General features: G+C 52.2%; 1 protein-coding gene across 2 annotated transcripts in view; it reads right to left on the bottom strand.

Annotated features, from left to right (window-relative positions):
• SBK1 (SH3 domain binding kinase 1) overlaps positions 1-17,807 on the bottom strand; it is a 53,619-nt gene extending 35,812 nt beyond the window's left edge. Inside the window, exon 1 of one of the 2 annotated variants that reach the window (XM_043914583.1) lies at positions 16,989-17,807. The gene's annotated coding sequence lies outside the window, so the exon portion shown is untranslated. Of the gene's footprint in view, positions 1-1,089; positions 6,778-16,988 lie in introns of those variants that run through there. The other variant, XM_043914585.1, reaches the window with a different exon arrangement.
• Between the last annotated feature and the right edge of the window lie 1,566 nt (positions 17,808-19,373).

Here is a 19,373-nt window from a genome sequence, read left to right as displayed (position 1 = left end):
GCAAAAGAGTCAGACTGAGTGACTAAATAACAACAACTGTAAAAGGGTACCAGGATAAAAAGGTGGGCTAAACAGACAATCCTTGCTTTCAGATGCTTCCAGTCCGCTGGCAGGAGTGGGGTGGGGGGTAGGGGTGGGAATCTCTATACTAATTACACCAATAAATGTCAGAGTCTGAGCTAAGTGGGTAAAGGGCCACACCAGTGTTCAGGGCCTCAACGCTCTCCCTTCTGATCCTTGATGACTGCCCATCTCTCCCCTGGAGCCCGCTCAGCAGCTCAGACACACTTTTTCTCCTTCACACCTTCTGGATCTTGTACTCCTCAACCTCGGAAGTCCCACCTCAGGGCTAACTTGCATTCTTCCTGCTGCCTGCTCAGCCTGCTTTCTTCTTCTGCCTGCTTCTTACCACCGGGGAGGTGAAGGCCATTGAGCATCTTTTCATGTCACCTCACTGCTCAGGGATGAGTCTCTAGACATTTATCAAGCATCGAGGGTGTGCCAGGTGCTTCCAGAAGGCTAGACCTTCCCCAGATGGAGAAACTGGGGCATGACCGTGGCAGTCCTGCGCTAACAAGGTCAGCCTCTCCCGCCCCCTGGAGTAGGAACAGGACACCCTGCCCTGTGCCCTTCTTGCTACTGGTCCTCTTAACCTCTCCCAGGCCAAGGGTTTCACTAGATTGAGGGCAGGAGGAGAAAGGGGCAACAGATGGTTGGATGGCATCATCGATTCAATGGACATGAACTTGGGCAAACTCTGGGAGATAGTGAGGGACAGAGAGGCCTGGCGTGCTGCAGTCCATGGGGTCGCAAAGAATCGGACATGACTTGGCGACTGAACAATAACAAGAGGCCAAGGGTCCCTCCCAGCTGGCAGCCCCTGCTTGCAGTTCCCAGACCCAGTCTACTGCCTGCACCCCAGAGCCTGCCTGGCGGTTGGGTGGGGGGTCTCCCTGATCCCTGGGGATGGCCCCTTCTGCTGTACCCTCCCCTCCTCCAGCCCCTCCTACTTATTTAACAAACACAGATTTGGCCAGATTTGAAGCATTTTAAACATATGAACTCCTTTAAACCTCATAATATACTTACTGTGTGGGTGAGCGATCATTTTGTATCTGAGACGCAGGGAGGGGAGAGGTCGCCGAGGCCGAGATGCTAGCTGGGGCTCGAACCCAGGCCGGCTCTGGAGTCCAGGCTGCCCAGCCCCTCCAGCCCCCACCATCCTAGCCTCCTCTCACCTGATCCCGCTGATCTCACCTGCATCCCTCTCCCCAGCCACCTCTCACTCTCAAATTTCCAATCCTTCGCTCCTGGACTGCAGCCTGGGGAGAGGCACTGGGCTGGTCCGACCAGAGGGAGGGACCCTGGGCGGAGGCCTGAGTGCTGGGGGGGCCAGCCCCGCCCCCAGCGGTTCCCAGTCCTGAGTGGCTGAGAGGATGGGCTATGCCAGGGCCCTCGAGGAGGTGGGCAGCGCTGCAGCAGGGAGGGGGGGCTGGGCGGAGCCAGGCCTGCAAGCCCTAATTAAGTCAGTTAATTAGGTGGGGAGGAGAAGCCTGTGGGAATTAATGAGCTTGGCTAATTAAGTGGATCCGGGAGAATGGCTCCAATCCTAGTGGCTCCGGAGAGATGGGGGCTTAGGCAGGACACAGTGCAGGGGGCAAAGCGCCGGGCACCTCCCCTTTTCACCAGATCTGCAGCCTCCACTGGGCTGAGGCCACTACCAAGGCCCGCACTGACCATCAGGGTCTGCGGCCACCTCCTGAAGCTACGGGCCATGTATGCTACTGATGCTTGGGTTGAAGTCCCCATCGAAAACCTGGTCCACTGTCACCCATCCCTCAGGGGTTAAAGCTCTATCCCCGGTTTGAACATTTCAGAGATGGAGGCTGAAAATGAGCCCCGACCAGGCTCCTAGCAGAGCAGCCACGGCAATCCCTGACCGGGATCCATGACTGCCACCCACAAGTCCCCTGGGTTTCAGAGGGAAACCTGCCTGATGCTCTCCCAGCTCACAGATGCGGCAACTGAGGCTGAGAGGAAGCGGCATGGCTTTTCCTCCACCCATTGCTCAAGCAGCGGCTGGCCCGGGAGCCTGTGGGCTTTCTCTTGCTAGGCACTGTTTCCCTCTGATCGTGGGGCATTGAGTAACAACAGCAACAGTGCCCATGGCTGGAAAACATACTGTTTGTGACGTGTGTGTCCTTGACACAAAGGCCAGCTACAGGATGTGAGGGTTCTTGTCTAGAAAGCAGGAGAGAAGCTTTTCCTTCCTACCCAAGCCTCCCTCTCTTCCTGCCACGGTGTTCTATATTTGCTATTGAACATGAGGCTGCCTTGGGCATCACGGATGCCTGGGGCCCCTTGATGCACACCTTACGCGGAATCTTCCTGGAATCCAGGCCACTGCCAGACCAAGCACATCAACCTTGACTGTGGCATGCAAGACTGTAGTTCTCCAACCAGGGATTGAACCTGTGCCCCCTGCATTGGAAGCACAGAGGCTTAACCACTGGACCGCCAGGGAAGTTTTGCATGTGCCACTGTTACTCAGACTTCACTTACACTTCAAAGATGATATGATGAAGTATGGCAAGCTTCTGGGAATACCCTGGCAGTCCAGTGGTTAGGACTCTGTATTAACCTGAGGGCGTGGGTTCAATCCCTGGTTGGGGAACTAAGATTCCACAAGCTACATGGCACAGACAGAAAAAGAAAAGAAAAAAGAAATTCTAAGATACCAACCACAGAGCACCAGAGCCCAAGTTTGGGGCCCTGTGTGATACATATTGACTGAGTTCTCGCAGCCACTCTGCTTACTGGTATTGTTACTGCCCTCGTTTCACATATTTGTTCATTCATCCATTCAATTAACAAATATTATCAAGTGCTTCCTATGTACTAGGCAAAATTTTCAGTGAGCAAAACAGAGAAAAATCACTGCCCTCATTATTGTAGTGAGGGAAGTAGACAACAGAGAGGGTATGTGAATAAAGGATGGTACTTCAAGGGATTAAGGCAGGGATGAAATAAAGCAGGGAGGTCCTCACAGAGAAGGTTCCTCTTGAGCAGAAACTTGAAGGAGGTGAGGGAGGAAGGGAGCCATGCTGAAATGAGGGCAGGCAGGCAGGTACAAGTGGGCCAGGCAGAGGGAAGAGCCAGTGCAAAGGCCCTGAGGCCAGAGTGTATGCTTGGGATGCTCAGGAACAATGAGGCTGATGGAGCCTGGGAGGAGATGAGAGGTGATGGGGACAGTTCATCCAGGGCCACAGTAAGCCTTTGCCTTTGACTCTGAGAGCAGTGGCAGTCCTTGGAGGGTTTTGAGCAGAGGATGGAGGAGGTGGATTATAGGTTTTAACAGGGCTCCCTCTGGCGGCACAAGAAGGGAAGCGAGGAGGCTCTGGTACCCAGCCAAGTGAAACAAGATAGCAGGGGATCAGGTAGTAGGAACAGAAGAGATGAGAAGTGACAGGATCTGCTGACAGATTGGACAGTGGGGTGGTGTGTGTGTGTGTGTGATTTGCCCTCAGCCTCTGAACTGTGAAATTCCACCAACAGCTGAGGACACCAAGCAGCTCTCTAGCCCCTGGATTCCTTGCCCCTGAAGGTCTGCTCTCATTTCTGGGACCCTACCCCTCTACCTCTGCATTTCTGCCTGCCTGGGGCCAGCGGCTGCAACATGGACAAGGTACACGAGCCTCTCAGGCATAGTTCTCCTTTCATGGAGTCACAGACTGAGACGCTGAGTCCCCAGGGAGGGTCTGTGAATGGGGTACATGACCTGGGTGGGGGACAGTGGTGAGCTGGAAAGCCCTAGCCCATCAGAGTGGTGGCCTCCCTCCCCTGTGGCCCATTGCTGTCATGTACGAATGTGAACTCAGGTTTTCAGAGCTTCTAATTTTCCAGGAGAAGTTAGAAACCTGGATCCTAAGGAGTACTGCTCTGATTTTTTTTTAATTTTTTTTTTTCTGATTTTTAAAATGTTGGCAAATGATTGATAAAAAGAAGTCAGGCAGGTTAGACCCCCGCTGAGGGACCGAGGATAAGACAAGGAGAGCTGCTTCTGTGGGTCTTCTACACACCACGACCCCCACGCCTGCGGCCTCAGCCAGCCTGGGAACGCAGACACATGAAGACACTTCTCCCCGAGGTGTGGCCTCGTAGGTCAGCTCTTGGCTGGTCTGGGCGGGATCCTGGAAGGACTGGGGCGGTTAGGATGGAGCACCCCTTCTCAGCCCTTGGGGGGCACCAGACAGTGACACTTCTCAAGGATGATATGGTTGCCAGGCAAGGGCAACTGCTGGTCCCCAGGGTGCCTGGAGGAGCAGGGGAAGGCCTGGGGTCAGAAAGACAAGACCATGGTCAGGAATGAGCCACAGGATAAGGTCTGCTCCCAAACAAGAGAACCAGCAGGACTGAGCAGGAAAGGAGGCGCCCAGGCTTGTCGCTGCCTTACAGGCCACCCTTATCCCAACCTCTGCTCTGGAACATTCCAGAAGTCGACCTCTATTTCTCCCCCTGGATCTGGGCTGGGCAGGGCTGGGCTGCGGGGCTGCAGGAGAAGCAGAGAGAGACAGAGGCGGTGGCAGAACCTCCTGCACTGTCGGATTGGGTTAGCCATCCCCGAATGCTGCGCAGCGCTTCACAGGCCTGACCTCATTCATCCTCTGAACCGTCTCGGGTCAGAGTTACAGCAGCTGTACGGAGGACGAAACTGGGTCACAGAACGGTCGGGTAACTGGCTAAGGTCACACGGCCTAAAAGCAGCGGGACCTGGAGTTAAACCCAGGGGTATGTACCTGCAGAATCTGAGCTTGGACATAAAATCTGTCAGAACAAGACCGAAGCATCACGGACGGACAGAACTAGGGGGCCGTCCCGGCATGTGCGGGCGCGGCGCTCCCTCTAGTGGCCGACCCGCCGCAGTGCAGGACAGACGAGGGGCTCGCCGGCCGCCGGACTCGCTCTGTCTCGGGGTCTCTGTCTGTCTCACACGCCTGCACGCACGCGTGGGCGCGCACACACATTCAGTATTTAGTTCTCCAGGGGGAAGACCACAGCATCTCCATCTTCTCACCTGCCATACGCGGCCCCTACCCGGCTTCTCCTTTCCCCCTGGTCAGGCTCCATCAGCGATGCCGGCCCCAGGGAGCCTTCCGGTTACTCTCCTGTGCCTTTCTCTCTGTCAGAACCTGGGTCTCCTTGTCCACACTCGTGGTTCTCAAACTCTGCTGCACATTCTAGTCTGCCTGGGAGCTTTCCAAAGTCCTGAGCTTTCAGAAGCCACACCCAGAGCAAAGGAATCAGCCTCTTCTCTCACCATCACTAGACCTTCGAAGTTCAAACCTCAGATGGAGTTTGGAGATCTCAGGCAGTCTACAGCCTCTCGGTTCTCTGGCCTTTTCTGTCACCTTTAATCCTCTCTGCTCCCTTCCACCTCTGAAGCTCACATCCCGTACCTTGTAATTACCCCACACCCCACCCGCTCTGAGATCTGTGTTGATCACCTTCCTCTGTGTTTCCCCCTCCGTCCTCTTCATCTGGTACCCATAAGCAGCAGTTCTTTGACCCCATCGAGGCCACCAGTCCACGGCCCCCATCCCTTTGTCACCGCCCATCAGCCCCCTTCTGCCACGATGGTCCACGGTGCTCGCTTGGGCTCTGCACACCATCACCATGGCTGCTCCCTGGAACCCGCACCCCCACCCCGCTGTGCCCAGCTTTCCTGTTGGAGAACCTGCCTGGCAAAATGCCAACCGTCACCTTCTTTCTGCCTGCACCGCACAAGCCAGCACTGGTCCAAGGCTCCCCCGCCAAGTAGAGAGTTTCCCTTCATGGTCTCCAGGGGGCACTCGCTGCCGCCCCACAACCCCCGTATGCCTGCCAGTGGCCCTTCCCCACTCTCTCTGAGCAGGCCTTCTCAGATTTTAATTTGCCTGTGCATCTTTTAGGGATCTTGGTGAGGCCTGAGCTTCTGCATGTCTAACCAGCCCCCCGGGGGTGCTGATGGTGTTGGCCCCTGCATCCTCCTCTGAGCCGCAAGGTCCTCCCACCTTCTCCTCTTTTCTCAAACCATGGCTCCCATTTCACTGAGAATACAGGTGGATCGGATGCAGTTTTAGTGACTCCCTTTATCAAAGCGCAAACCCACCCAGCCCCTCACTCCTCACTTCTTCCAGCAGCTTCAATGGAGGGGGGACGGCCCTTCTCCTGGGGCCAACCCCTCCCTTGGGCCCTGGATTCTTCAGGATTCCCCTCCAGCACCACCCTTCTCCAGAATCAACCCCCCAGCACCCAGGCTCTGTGTTTCCTCCACCACACGTCTCCATCCCTTTCTATCAGGAAACACGGGCAGCCCCCACTCCCATTTCCCACTGCTTTAGGACAATCATTTCCATTCTTTTAGCTGATTATTAGTAATTTTCATTCCTATGTTTCCTGCGTAGCATGTTTTGGGTTATGCATCTCCCCTTCCCACGCTGGAAGATGAAGATGGAGCTCTCCGATGTCCATTCCCTCCACTTCCTGTCTCCTGCCCAGTTGCATCAATAATATTGATAAGATCGGTAGTGCTGGCGGGACTTTCTTGGTGGTTCAGTGGTTAAGAATCCACCTGCAGATGCAGAGGACATGGGTTCGATTCTTGGTCCAGGAAGATCCCGCGTGCCGCGGGGCAATAAAGGCCGCGTGTGGCAATGTCTAAGCCCGTGCTGTAAAGCCTGTGCACCACAACCAGAGAAGCCGCCTTAATGAGAAGCCCACACTTGGCATCTAGAGAGAAGCCCACACTTGCCACGACTAGAGAAAGCCCTCATGCAGCAACGAAGACCCAGTACGCCCATAAATAAATAAAATTAAAAAAAAAAAAAAGATTGATAGTGTTGGGGACTTCCCTGGTGGTTCAGTGTTTAGGGCTCTATGCTTCCACTACAGGGGACATAGGTTCAATCCCTGGTTGGGGAACTTTGCCACACAGCCAAAAGGGGGAAAAAAAAAAGATTGGTAGTATTTACGTAGTGTGGAAACACAATTTTCTGTGGAATACTATGATTTCTTTCCCCCTGTTTCCTTTTTGTGATAGATTTTCTGTTTTGGTTTTGGGTTTATAGAACAACTGAGCTCAAAGTACAGAGAGTTTTCGTGTATACCCCCCCCCCCCCCCGCATTTTCCCCGATGATCAGCATTTTGCATTCGTGTGGTGAGCTTGTTACAATTTGAACCAGTACTGATAAACTAATATTAACTGAAAACCATAGTTTGCATGAGGGCTCCCTATGTTGTACAGTCTGTGGGTTTTGACAGATGGATGGGGTCACGGACCCATCCTTACAGTATCACACAGAACAGCTTCACTGCTCTAAAAATCCTCCGTCTCCACCTACTCATTCCCCCCTCCCCACCAGCCCCTGGCAACCACTGATCTTCCTACTGTCTCTAGTGCTGACTTTTTCAGAATGTCATAGAGTTGGAGGCACACAGCTCATAGCCTTTTCAGACTGGCTTCTTTCACCTCGTGGTGGCGGTTGTTCAGTCGCTGAGTCATGTCTGACTCTTTGCAACCCCATGGACTGTAGCTTCTCTGCCCATGGGATTTCCCAGGCGAGAATACTGAATAGATTGCCATTTCCTTCTCCAGGGGACCTTCCTGATCCAGGAACTGAACCCCCGTCTCCTGCATCGGCAGGCAGATTCTTTACCACTGAGCCACCAGGGAAGCCAAGGCTTCTTTCACCTAGCCATATGCATTTAAGGTTCTTGTATGTCTTTTTGTGGCTTCATGGCTAATTTTTATCACCTAATAATATTCCGTTGTGTGGGTATATCATAGTTTGTTCATCTATTTGCCTGTTGAAGGACGTTTTAGATGCTCCCAAGTTTTCAGGCAATTATGAAAAAGAGCTGCTATAAACATCCATGTGCAGGGTTTTGTTCAGACATACGTTTTCAACTCATTTGGGTGAGTACCAAGGAACGCTATTGTTGGATCATATGCTAAGACTATGTTTAGCTTTGTAAGAAACTGCCAGACCGTCTTCCAAAGTGACTGTATCATTTTGGAGTTCTCACAGCAATGAACGAGAGTTCCTGTTGCTCCACATCCTCACCAGCATTTGTAATTGTCAATATTTTGGATCAGTGTGTATAGGTATCTCACTGTGGTTTTAATTTGCTATTTCCTGGTGACATCTGATGTTGAGCATCTTTTATATGCTTATTTGATGTCTGTATATCATCTTTGACCTAGTGACCGTTCGGATCTTTTGCCCCCTTCTTTAATGGGCTGTTCATTCCCTTTCCTTTCTTTTTCTTTCTTTCTTTCAGCTGCACTGGGTCTTCATTTCTGTGCGTGGGCTTCTCATTGCGGTGGCTTCTCTTGTTGCAGAGCACCGGCTCTAAACTGCTTGGCCTTCAGTGGTTGCTGCTTGTGGGTTCAGTAGTTACGGTTCCCGGGGCTCTAGAGCACAGTCTCAGTAGTTGTGGTGCATGGGATCTTCCTGGACCAGGGATCAAGCCTGTGTCTCCTGCATTGGCAGGTGGATTCACCACTGAACCACCACCTAAATCTTTTAAATGTTTTCCATTTCTGCTACAATTTCCTTTAGAATTGACAGAAATCAGTCAATTCTAAAGGAAACCAGTCCTGAATATTCATTGGAAGGACTGATGCTGAAACTGAAACTCCATTACTTTGGCCACCTGATGCGAAGAACCGACTCATTGGAAAAGACCCTGATGCTGGGAAAGATTGAAGGCAGGAGGAGACGGGGATGACAGAGGATGAGATGATTGGATGGCATTACTGACGTGATGGACAAGAGTTTGAGGAGGCCCTGGGAGTTGGTGATGGACAGGGAAGCCTGGTGTGCTGTAGTCCATGGGGTCGCAAAGAGTTGGACATGACTGAGTGACTGAACTGAACTGATCTGAACTGAACTCTGCTATGATATCCTTTTGGTAAAAATTGAAGTATCGTTGATTTACAATGTTGTGTTAATTTCTGCTGTGTAGCAAAGTTATTCAGTTACACATACATATATGTACATATATACATATATAATATATGTTCTTTTTCATATTCTTTTTCATTCTGACTCACCACAGGATATTGAAGATAGTTCCCTGTTCTGTAGAGTAGGACCTGTAGTTTATCCATTCTATGTATACTTGTTTGCTTCTGCTAACCCCAAACTCCCATTGCTATAATATTCCTAAATTTTAAGAACTTTTTTGTTTTGTTCATCCTCGGAGGTTCGTTTTCTTTCAAAATAGCATCTAGTTTTCATTTCATAGTTGCAATATATGTTCCTAAATCTCTGAGTATAGTAGTAGTAGTTTTTTGGGGGGCGCTCTCCAGGTGGCATTAGTGGTAAAGAACCAGCCTGCCAATGTAGGAGACATAAGAGACACAGGTATGATCCTTGGGTTGGGAGGATCCCTTGGAGGAGGGCATGGCAACCCACTCCAGTCTTCATGACTGGAGAATTCCATGGACAGAGGAGCCTGGTGGGCTACGGTCCACAGGGTCTCACAGAGTTGGACGTGACTGAAGCAATTTCTCATGCACGCAGGGAGAGAAGAAAGCTAAAACAGGAAATAAGAGACCAGCAGGAACAAAATACCCATCGTCAATATATTCAGAAGCTGAAGGGAGTGAACTCTGCCATGTTCTGCCTGGAGAGTCTGGACCAGATTTCACTGTGCTGGGAGCCAAGGGGGGAAGGACTTTCCAGGTGATGGGGTCAGGGGCAGGCCACCCCACATTCAAGATGCAAATATTCAAATAATCCCTCCAGTAGAGCATAGAATTCCTCCTTATCCTCATGGTGCCCTGTCCTCCAGTTCACAGACCCCGTGTTTTATCCTCTCTGGGGAATAAGCCTTCAGTCTTTGTCAGGGTGGAGGAGGGGCAGCTGCCCCGCAGAGCTGAGCAGAGAAAGAAATCTGAGCATTAAAGCCCTTCTTAGACCAATCCTGGTTTTGGCCCTAGCTTTACTCCCCCTTCCAGAGGTACTTAGCCCATTAACACTAGGGCCTTTTGAGGTTTTGTGGTGGAAACTGTGGGGCCCCCTTTTTTTTTCTCATGCCCAATTTAGGGTTCACTTGTCACCAGACCGCTATATCCCTCACCGTGTTCATCCGTTTTCTAGATTCCAATGTCGTGTTGCTCTTGTCTACTTTTTCACTGTATAAGTTCTTGCTGATTCATGCTGTGGGAGGCAGAATAATGCCCCACCTAATTCCATTAATGTCTATGTCGTCATCCCCAGAACCTGGGAGTATGTTACCTTAGGTGACAGAAAGAGGCTTTGCAGGTGTGATTAAGGTTAAGGACCTTGAGATGGGAAGATAATCCTGGCTTGTTCAGGTGAGCCCAAGATAATAGCATGCAGCATTAAAAGCAGAGAACCTTTCCCAGCTGTGGTCCAAGAAAGGTGGTGAGGGAAGCAAGGCCGGAGAGACGCTGCCTTTTTGGAAGGAGGGGCCCTCTGGAAGGTGGCACCTTGGAAAAGATAAGGGGGTGGATTTTCCCCTGGAACTTCCAGAAAGTTCTTCCAGGAAGAGTTCCCAAGAGCAGCCCTGTCAACATCTTGACTTTAGCCTAGGGATTTATTTGTGTTGGATTTCTGACATATAGTCAGTAAGATAATCAATTTGGTTTGAAACAACTAAGTTTGCAGTAGTTTGTATTGGTGGCAACAAAAGACGAATAAATGCACCGTAAAACCCACTCATGTGGAGAAAAGGGCCTCTTACACTGTCGGTGGGAAGGTAATCGATGCAGCCACTATAGACAGCAGTATGGAGGTTCCTTAAAAAGCTAAAACTAGAGTTGCCTTACAACCCTACACTCCCACTTCTGGGCCATATATCCAGAGAAAACCCTAGTTTGAAAAGATACATGCACCCCCAATGTTCATAGAAGCACTATTTACAATAGCCAAGATGTGGAAACAATCTCGATGTCCACGGACAGATGAATGGATAACTAAGATGTGGTATATATGCACAGGGGGATAGTATTCAGCCGTAAAAATGAAATAATGCTATTTGCAGGAAAATGGCTGGATCTAGAGAGTATCATACTAAATGAAGTAAGTCAGACAAAGACAAGTATTAGATGATATCACATATGTGAAATCTAAAATATGATACAAATGAATTTATTTGCAAAACAGAAACAGACTACATAGAAAACAAACTTGTGATTAACAAAGAGGAAAGGAGCGGGGAGGGATAAATTAGCAGTCTGGGATTAATTGATACCCATCGCTGCTACTGCTGCTGCTAAGTCGCTTCAGTAGTGTCCGACTCTGTGAGACCCCATGGACTGCAGCCCACCAGGCTCCTCCATCCATGGGATTTTCCAGGCAAGAGTACTGGAGTGGGGTGCCATTGCCTTCTCCATGATACACATTACCATATATTAAATAGATAAGCAACAAGGTACTGATGTATAGCACAGGGAACTATATTCAATATCTTGTAATAAACCATAATGGAAAAGAAAAAAATAAAACCCACTCGTTTCTTTTTCATGGGGTTTCAGGACACAGAGAACTTAAATGTGTGTATTCAATCCACCATATTTAACCAGAAGTCTCCACTCACCCCTGCTCCTGTCTCCACCCCGCCATGAATTGTAATTATCCAAGTCACTTTCTATTTCTGTGCTGCTCAATCTATTCTCCTTTTCCTTGGCTGTTCAGCATCTTTGAAGCCAGTTGTCCACCTCTCTCTCTGCCTTGAGACACTCGTCTCTCGGTTTCCATGACTACCCACGCTCCTGGTTTTCCTCCTACTTTATTTCTCTTCCACCCCTGTTAACATCTCCTCCACGTGACCTCACATTTGTAGTGCTCCTCGGGGCTCCATCCTGGGGCCTCTCCTCTGTCTCTGCAATGTGACCTCCTGGCTTTCAAAGCCACCTCCATGCCAAAGTCTCTGATATCTCCTAGGTGGCCCACAGGCTCCCACTTTGAGCTTCAGTCTGTTAGTACCAAGTCCTCTTTTGACATCTTCACTTGGGCGTCTCATGTGCTTCTAGATTGAAAACCTCCATGGCTGAATTCCTGAATTTCCCACTATATATATCTCTTCCCGCACTCGAGCCGTCCCCTCATCCACACATTTATCTAACCTAGAAACCTCAGATTCATCCTTAATTCCCTTCTTTTAACCCATCAGCAAATTCTGTCTCCTAAATATATCTAGAAAGTATCTATTTCCCCCATGTCCTAGGGACACCTTGGTCCAGGCCAACACCATGGCCCCCCTCCATCACCGCCATGACCTCCACACTGGTTTCTGGTGTCTGCTCTGGCCTGGCTGCCATGGATTCTCCCCAGAGGAGCCCAAGGGATCGCTTAAGATGTCCATCAACTTTTACCGCTTTCCCCTACTTAAAAGCCTCCGAAGCTTTTCCAGTTGCATTTTATACCAGAATAAAATCCATCCTCCTCATGAAGGCCCATAAGGCCTGTGTGATCCAGCCCATTCCCGTCTCCCCTCATTGCCCATGTCTCTCTCCCCATCACTTACCTGCCCTGGTCATACTGACCTGGTATTTTCTCACATTCCCCAAATTCTAACCTGCCTCTGGGCCTTTGCACTCCCTATTCACTAGGAATACTTGTCCCCCAACTCTGCTCAGCTCCTTCTCTTTCTTGAGGTCTCAGATGAATTGTCCCTACCTCCCCTCCCCTTATGCCAAGTGGGTGTCTGCCTACCATGCCTCTGGTAATTTCCTTAACAGTATCTTTCTTTTAAATGTATAATATTTATTTATTTGGCTACATTGGGTCTTAACTGAAGAAAGAGGGATCCTCTCTGTGTCACGTGGGGTGTTTGGTTGCGGTGCATGGACTCAGTACTTGTGGCACCCAGGCTTAGTTGCCAGGCAGCGTGTGGGATCTTAGTTCCCTGACCAACCCATGTGCCCTGCATTGCAAGGCGGATTCTTCATCACCGAACCACCACCAGGGAAGTCCCATCAGTGGGTTTTGAACGTGGATGATTGTATTTGTTTGTTTACTTGTGTTTTGTTTGACTCTGCTTTGATAAAAGCTCAGTGAGAGGGAATTCCCTGGTGGTCCAGTGGTTAAGACGCCATGCTCCCAATGCAAGGGGCATGAATTTGATCCCTCATCAGGGAACTAAGATCCTGCATGCTGCACTGCAGGGCCAAAAAAAAAAAAATTTCCAATGACAGCAATGAGAGGTATTTTCTCTGTCCAATTTCTAGGGCTACTCTACTGAGAGTGCTCAGTGAAGTCTGCAGAATTTCCGCATGAACACGCTGGGCACCTCTTCTGTGCCAAGTGCTTTCATGTATACCAAGCATATCATCTTCACAAGAGGACTGTGTTTCCGAGTTTCTCTTGCAATTAGCTGCCCTGGCCACATAGCGTGCGCAGGAGTGAAGTAGGCCATTTGCAGCTTTGGTTTGGAAAACCCTTCCATGTGATCTCCACCCTTCTTCTTCGGCTGCGCATGGAAACAGAGAATCCAGTGGATTCTAAAGCCCTGGGTGATGACAGCATCACAGGTGGGCGGAGCCTGGGTCCCCAAAAGACTGAGTGGAGCAGAGTCTCCCCCCACCCCTGCCCAGCCCTCTCTGGACCTTCCATGAGCAGCCTGGGAGGTTCTGCCCTTTGAAGCGCAAGCGGTTCCAGGCTCGTCAGCAGAGCCTCACCTTAATCACAGCATCAGACATCAAATGGGGATGGCTGGTGGGTGATGCTTTTGTTGACAAGTTCTCATTAAATGCAGATGAGTTCTTGGTGGGGGCGGTTTCTCACTTCAGCCCCAAACAGAAACGGAGTTCACACCTCAATGACAGCACTGCAAGCCATTGTTCCAGTGTGTGTTCTCTGGCTTTTCCTGGGAAATGCCTGATTTGTGTTCTTCTCTTTGGCCTCAGCTTCTAGTCCCCAGGAGGCCTTGGGGAATCTTTGTTGAATCCACAAATGAGGGAACTGGTCTCCCTACATCCCTTCTTGCTTCTCTGTCCCTAAAAGCGCCCCAGCAGTTCTTTAATTTTACAGAGGCTCAAAGAGAAGAAAGGACTTCCCCGGCATCCCAGAGAAGCAGGATGCTGCAGAATTAGCACGCCCTGGGGCGGCTAAACATGCAGCAAAATTGGGAGTGAAACCTGGCGCCTTCCATGGGCTGGAGAAAGGCTGAGAGTGGTGGGGGTGGGGAGCAGGCTCCTCTAAACCCCCAAGGTGACCCCACCAAACCTCACTGCTCACTGCCCCTCCTCCAGTAGGAAAGAAACACTCCAGAACTTCCCCCCGCCAACACTACCCACTAGCACTGCCTGGCTCCTGCAGCCTGAGCGTCCACATCACTCAGTATTTTTAGCTTCACCACCTGGCACCTGTGGTCACTGTCTTTGCCCAGCCCGGTGGTATCCCCTCTCCAGATCTTAAAGGGCCAGCGCCCACCAGCTGGAAAGGGGACCAGGTTCTGCCAGTGCAGGTCACCACACTGCCAGGACAAGAGGCCGAGGGGCATGCCCTACAGGAGGAGTCCCCAAAGTCGGAGGAGGAAGATGGGGGGATGAGGGGAGAGGGCAGGATCTCATAGCTACCTGATCCTAGATCCCATCCCTATCTCATTCTGCTGCTACTGCTAAGTCACTTCAGTCGTGTCCGACTCTGTGCGACCCCATCCCTGGGATTCTCCAGGCAAGAACACTGGGGTGGGTTGCCTTTTCTTTCTCCAGGGGATCTTCCTGACCCAGGGATAGAACCTGGGTCTTGATCAGATGGATTCTTTACCATTGAGCCACCAGGGAAGCCCCACCTAGTGGGGGGTTGATTAGAATTACACATTCATCCCCTCTGAGACGTGAGGCCACAAAGTCTCCAGGGCAGAGCCTGGGAGTGTGTATTTTTTAACAATCAGCTCAGTGATTCTGATGTTCCATCTCCCCACATCACATCCATCCATCCATTCATTCAATCATTCAACAAGCATTTTGAGTTCCTATCATGCAAACAGTGATGCTCTCAGGAGTCCATTGTTTTGTTCCGGAAACATTTCCACACCTGTGGTCTCACTGAATCACCTAACTCGTTCCATTTTGCTTCAACGCCTTCCACACAGCTCGCTCCATCACCTACGGATCAACTCCTGAGCTCAGCAGTCAAGACCCCTGGTGACCTGACCCCTGCAGACCCTGCCAGCCCCATGCCCGCCACACCCACGGTTTTTCCTTGTGTTACCAGGTCTTTGCTCTCTCTCCATCCCCGCTGCCTGGAATGGCCTTTCCTTAACTTCACTCCTAGACTCACAGATGTAGAGAACGATCTTATGGTTGCTGGGGTTGGGGGAAGGATGGGGGGAAGGGATAGTTAGGGAGTTCAGGGAGGTCAGGTACACACTGCTATATTTAGAATGGATAACCAACAAGGACCTACTGTGTAGCACAGGGAATTTTGCTCAGTGGTATGTGGCAGCCTGGATGGGAAGGGTGTTGGGGGAGAATGCATGCATGCGTATATACGGTTGAGTCCCTTTGCTGTCCATCAGAAACGATTACAATTTTGTTAACTGGCTATACTCCAATACAAAATAAAAAGTTAAAAAAAACCTTCAGCCTGTACCTGGAAGAGGACCTGTCCTTTAAGACAGACCTGCAGGGTCTCCCCGGGTTCCTGCAGGCAGGGGTGGTCAGTCTCTCCCCCTCACTCCCTGAGTACAGTGCAGTCTTGCCCAACCAGCGCCCCTCACTGCCAGACTGATCCGTGTGCTCGAGGTCTCTCCTAGCAGGCTGGACCCCAAGAGCCCTGGGGCCCTGGCACTCTGAGCGCTGAATGACGAACTGACCACCATGCTCAGAGCAGCCCACTGTTTCACAAATGAGAAGACAGAGGCCCATGGAAGACAAGTGACCCACCCAGGTCCACCAGTGAGATTCGGGGAGGAACCTGTCCCAGGCTGCAGGAGCCCATACCCCCACCCTCCTGCCAGGGGCCCGGAGGGCACCCCTGGACTGGCACTGAGCCTGCCTTTCTTCTCCCCACCCAGGGCAGTGCTGACTCAGGTGGTGATGGAGGCGTGGGCAGGCTGGGCTGGAGCAGAGGTGACCCCTGTCTCCCCTACAGATGTTCCATCTATTCCTGGAGCCTGTGGTCACAGCTTGGGAAATGCACTTGGCTGGAGCCTGGGTTTCCCTGAAGGTGGGGGTGGGGAGAGGTGGCCAAAGAGACATGAACCCCTCACCCACCCAGGCCCAGTGCACACCCCGCCCACCACCTGGAGTGCATAGAACCCATACCCACTGCCACAAACATGTACACACACACACAATCACACACACTCACCCCCAAATACCCAATCACCTAGACACACAAACCTTCCATCACCTCCCCCCGCCTTCTTTTATACAGACACACACACACATGCGTGCATACGCACATGAAGACATTTCCACTTATTAATTCAACAAAAACCTAACACTAAAAAGTGCCAGTGCAGTGTAGGGAGGAAAGGTGACTCTCAGCTCAGGATGGGGCAGGGGCTTCCTGGAGGGCTTCCTGGAGGAGGAGGTATGGCAGCTGCACTTGGAAGGAGGGGACGGAGGGGAAGGCAAGTCTGGGCAGGGTTTCACGGAGGGTGAATATAGGAGAGTAGAGAGAAGATGAGGTGGGTGGGGCCGATCTGATCTCACAGGCCTTGAATGTCCAGCTGAGTGTTGACTTCATTGTGTGGGAGCCGGGAGTCATGGAGGACTCTGAGCAGAGGGGGCATGACCACAGAGGGAAAGGACAGGAGGGTCACTGTGGGGGCAGGATGGGAGAGGCAACGAGGAGGCTATGGGGATACCCTGGTGAGAGATCTGGGAGTCTGACACAGGGAGGGGGCTGGGGCTGGTAAGCAGTGGACAGAGGAACTCGGAAGCAGGATCCCCAGGCCCCAAGGGGCCCCTTCCCAAGCCCTGTGCCCTCACCTGGCCCACCCACTGCCCACCTCGGGCACTGACCTCTGCAGTGGGACCTCTTCCAGCAGCTCCTCCTCCTCCTCCCTGTGAAAACAGATGAAGCAGAAGGCTGGCACATCCTCCTTTCCACAGCGCAGGGGCCAGGCCGGAGGCAGCTCCAGGACGGGGCAGGGGTGGCCGGTGGCGGCCTCGACAGCATCGTCCCTCGCCTGGGCAGGGCTCCCCGAGCCAGCGTGCTCCAGGGTCAGTAGCCTGTTGGCCTCAGGACCCCGCGCCTGCGCTTGCCCACCTGCCACCTGTGCTTTCTCGCTCAGGTTACCCGTCGCCTCGGTGAGCGGGAGAGCCCGTGGCTCTGTCTGATGGGATCGGCTGTCCTGACCCACGGACCTTCCAGCCCCAGGGCCGGGCCCTCGGAAGCAGCTCCCAGCCGCCTGGACTCAGAGGCAGCTGGCTGGTGGACAGAAGTCCAGCAGGGCCCCTCGCCGCCCCTGGTGGCGCCCGAGGCTCCTCGGCTACCCGCTCCGCTGCAGCCGGTCAGAGGCGCGACCCGGAGGACGGGCTCACAGATGCCCTGTCCATCTGTTCATCTGGTTGTCCGGCTGTCTGCTCCTTCCCAGCTGGCCAGTACAGGCGGTGGAGGTGGTTTCCCCAAGAAAGTTTGTTCTCCCCTGTGGGGTGGGTGGCATGGGCGGCCTCCGGGAGGGAGGGTCAGGACCTGAAGCTGGAAGGTGGGCGAGGACCAGATGAGGCTGGCACGGTGCCCACGCTGTCCACGAGAAAAGTTCTGGTCCCTGGACTCCTGACTCCCGTGCCAGCTCGGACTGGAGCTCCCTGGGCTCAGGGCTCCTCCGGCTCCTCCAGCGGCGGCTGCTCTGGCACACCGGCTTGGCTGTGGGTATTAATAGCTCCACATTCACGCTGAGAAGCCGGGAGGTTAACTCCTTCCCTGCCGGAGCTGGGAGGCCAGTGGGCGGATGGCCACAGGGAGCGGAGGGAAGGCGGCGCCTGAGATCTGCCCGCGCAAAAGCCTGGCCTGGCCCACCCATCCCCCCATGGGACCCTCCGATGCCACCTCCTGCTCATGAGTGACTGTGCAGCGCTTGGCATCTGGATTTCGATCAGAATGCCCTGGCCACCTGACCCCACCACATGCACCTCCAGGAAGCTGGATTAAACTGGGGGCTCAGGGCGGGGTCCCTGGCATGGGCAGGGCACTGAGTTTTAGGGAGCATCCCCAGGACTCCTTCATTTACACAGCCCACTCCTGGGGCCCCTTGGCATTCTCTTAACAAACAATTACCATCACCAAGTCTGGGGCCAGTTTTGTCACTGGCTTCCTGTGGGATCACCTGTGTGGGATGAACCATACAGAGCCCCAGAGATGGTCCACATGCATGGTGTATTCTGCTGAAGAGTGTAAGGAATGGATGGGAGTGGAGGAATCTGAGTAGAGCTTGTTTGCTTGAAAAATGTTTATTACAGGACCTCCCTGGTGATCCAGTGGCTAAGACTCCACGTTCCCAATGCTGGGCGTCCAGGTTCAGTTCCAGGTCAGGGAACTGAAACCACAGGCCACAACTAGGAGTTCACATGCTGCAACCCATTGCAGCCAAATAAATACGTATTTTTAAAAAATGAAAGAAAATGCTTATTGAGCACCGGCTATGTGCCAGGCACTGTGCGGAGCACTGGACAGACAGTGATGGAGACAGCAGACACCGCCTGTCCTGCTGGGCTTGCCTGTCACAGCTGGAAACCACTGGGGCTGAAATTTGTATACCTGGTGGCCTGGCAGTGTGTAAATTAGGAAAGGTGCTCCCGCTGGGCAGGTGCAGCCTCTCCCACACCCCCCTACCCCTCTCCCCAGCACCCAGCTTGTAATGTGGATCGCAAGGTGGCCTTTAGCCCCACTCACTTCCTCTGTAACTTACAACATGCATAGCCATTCACTGTAGCCCTGGAATCACCAATAAACAGGAAAAATAAATTCAGCTTGTGAAAAGGGTTATGAAAAAAATAAAACAGGGAGAGGCAAGGGAGACTAACGGGGAGGTGGTTGGATAGGGTGTTCAGGGCAGACCTCCCACAGGGGAGGTGTGACAGGCAGGAAGAGGAGCCAGTGGAATATCTGGAGGGAGAATAGGTCTGGGAAGAGGGGTCAGCAGGTGCGAAGGCTCAGAGGCAAGAACTAGCTGGTATGTTTAAGGAAGAGAGTGAGGAGCAGAGAAGGTCTTTAAGCTGAGTTTGAGCATGAATAGTTTCCCCAGGAGCTCAAGAGGTGGGGCCTCACCAGCAGAGAGGGCAGAGTTCCTGCAAAGACTCATGAAAGGATGCAAAGGACTTTCCTGGTGGTCCAGCGGTTGAGAATCCATCTGCCAGTGCTGGAGACATGGATTTGATCCCTGTGTGCTGTGGAGCAACTTAAGC

The sequence above is a fragment of the Cervus elaphus genome, chromosome 10 (genome assembly GCF_910594005.1).
Source record: "Cervus elaphus chromosome 10, mCerEla1.1, whole genome shotgun sequence".
Classification (NCBI taxonomy): Eukaryota; Metazoa; Chordata; class Mammalia; order Artiodactyla; family Cervidae; genus Cervus; species Cervus elaphus.
This window is presented reverse-complemented; position numbering and strand designations above follow the sequence as displayed.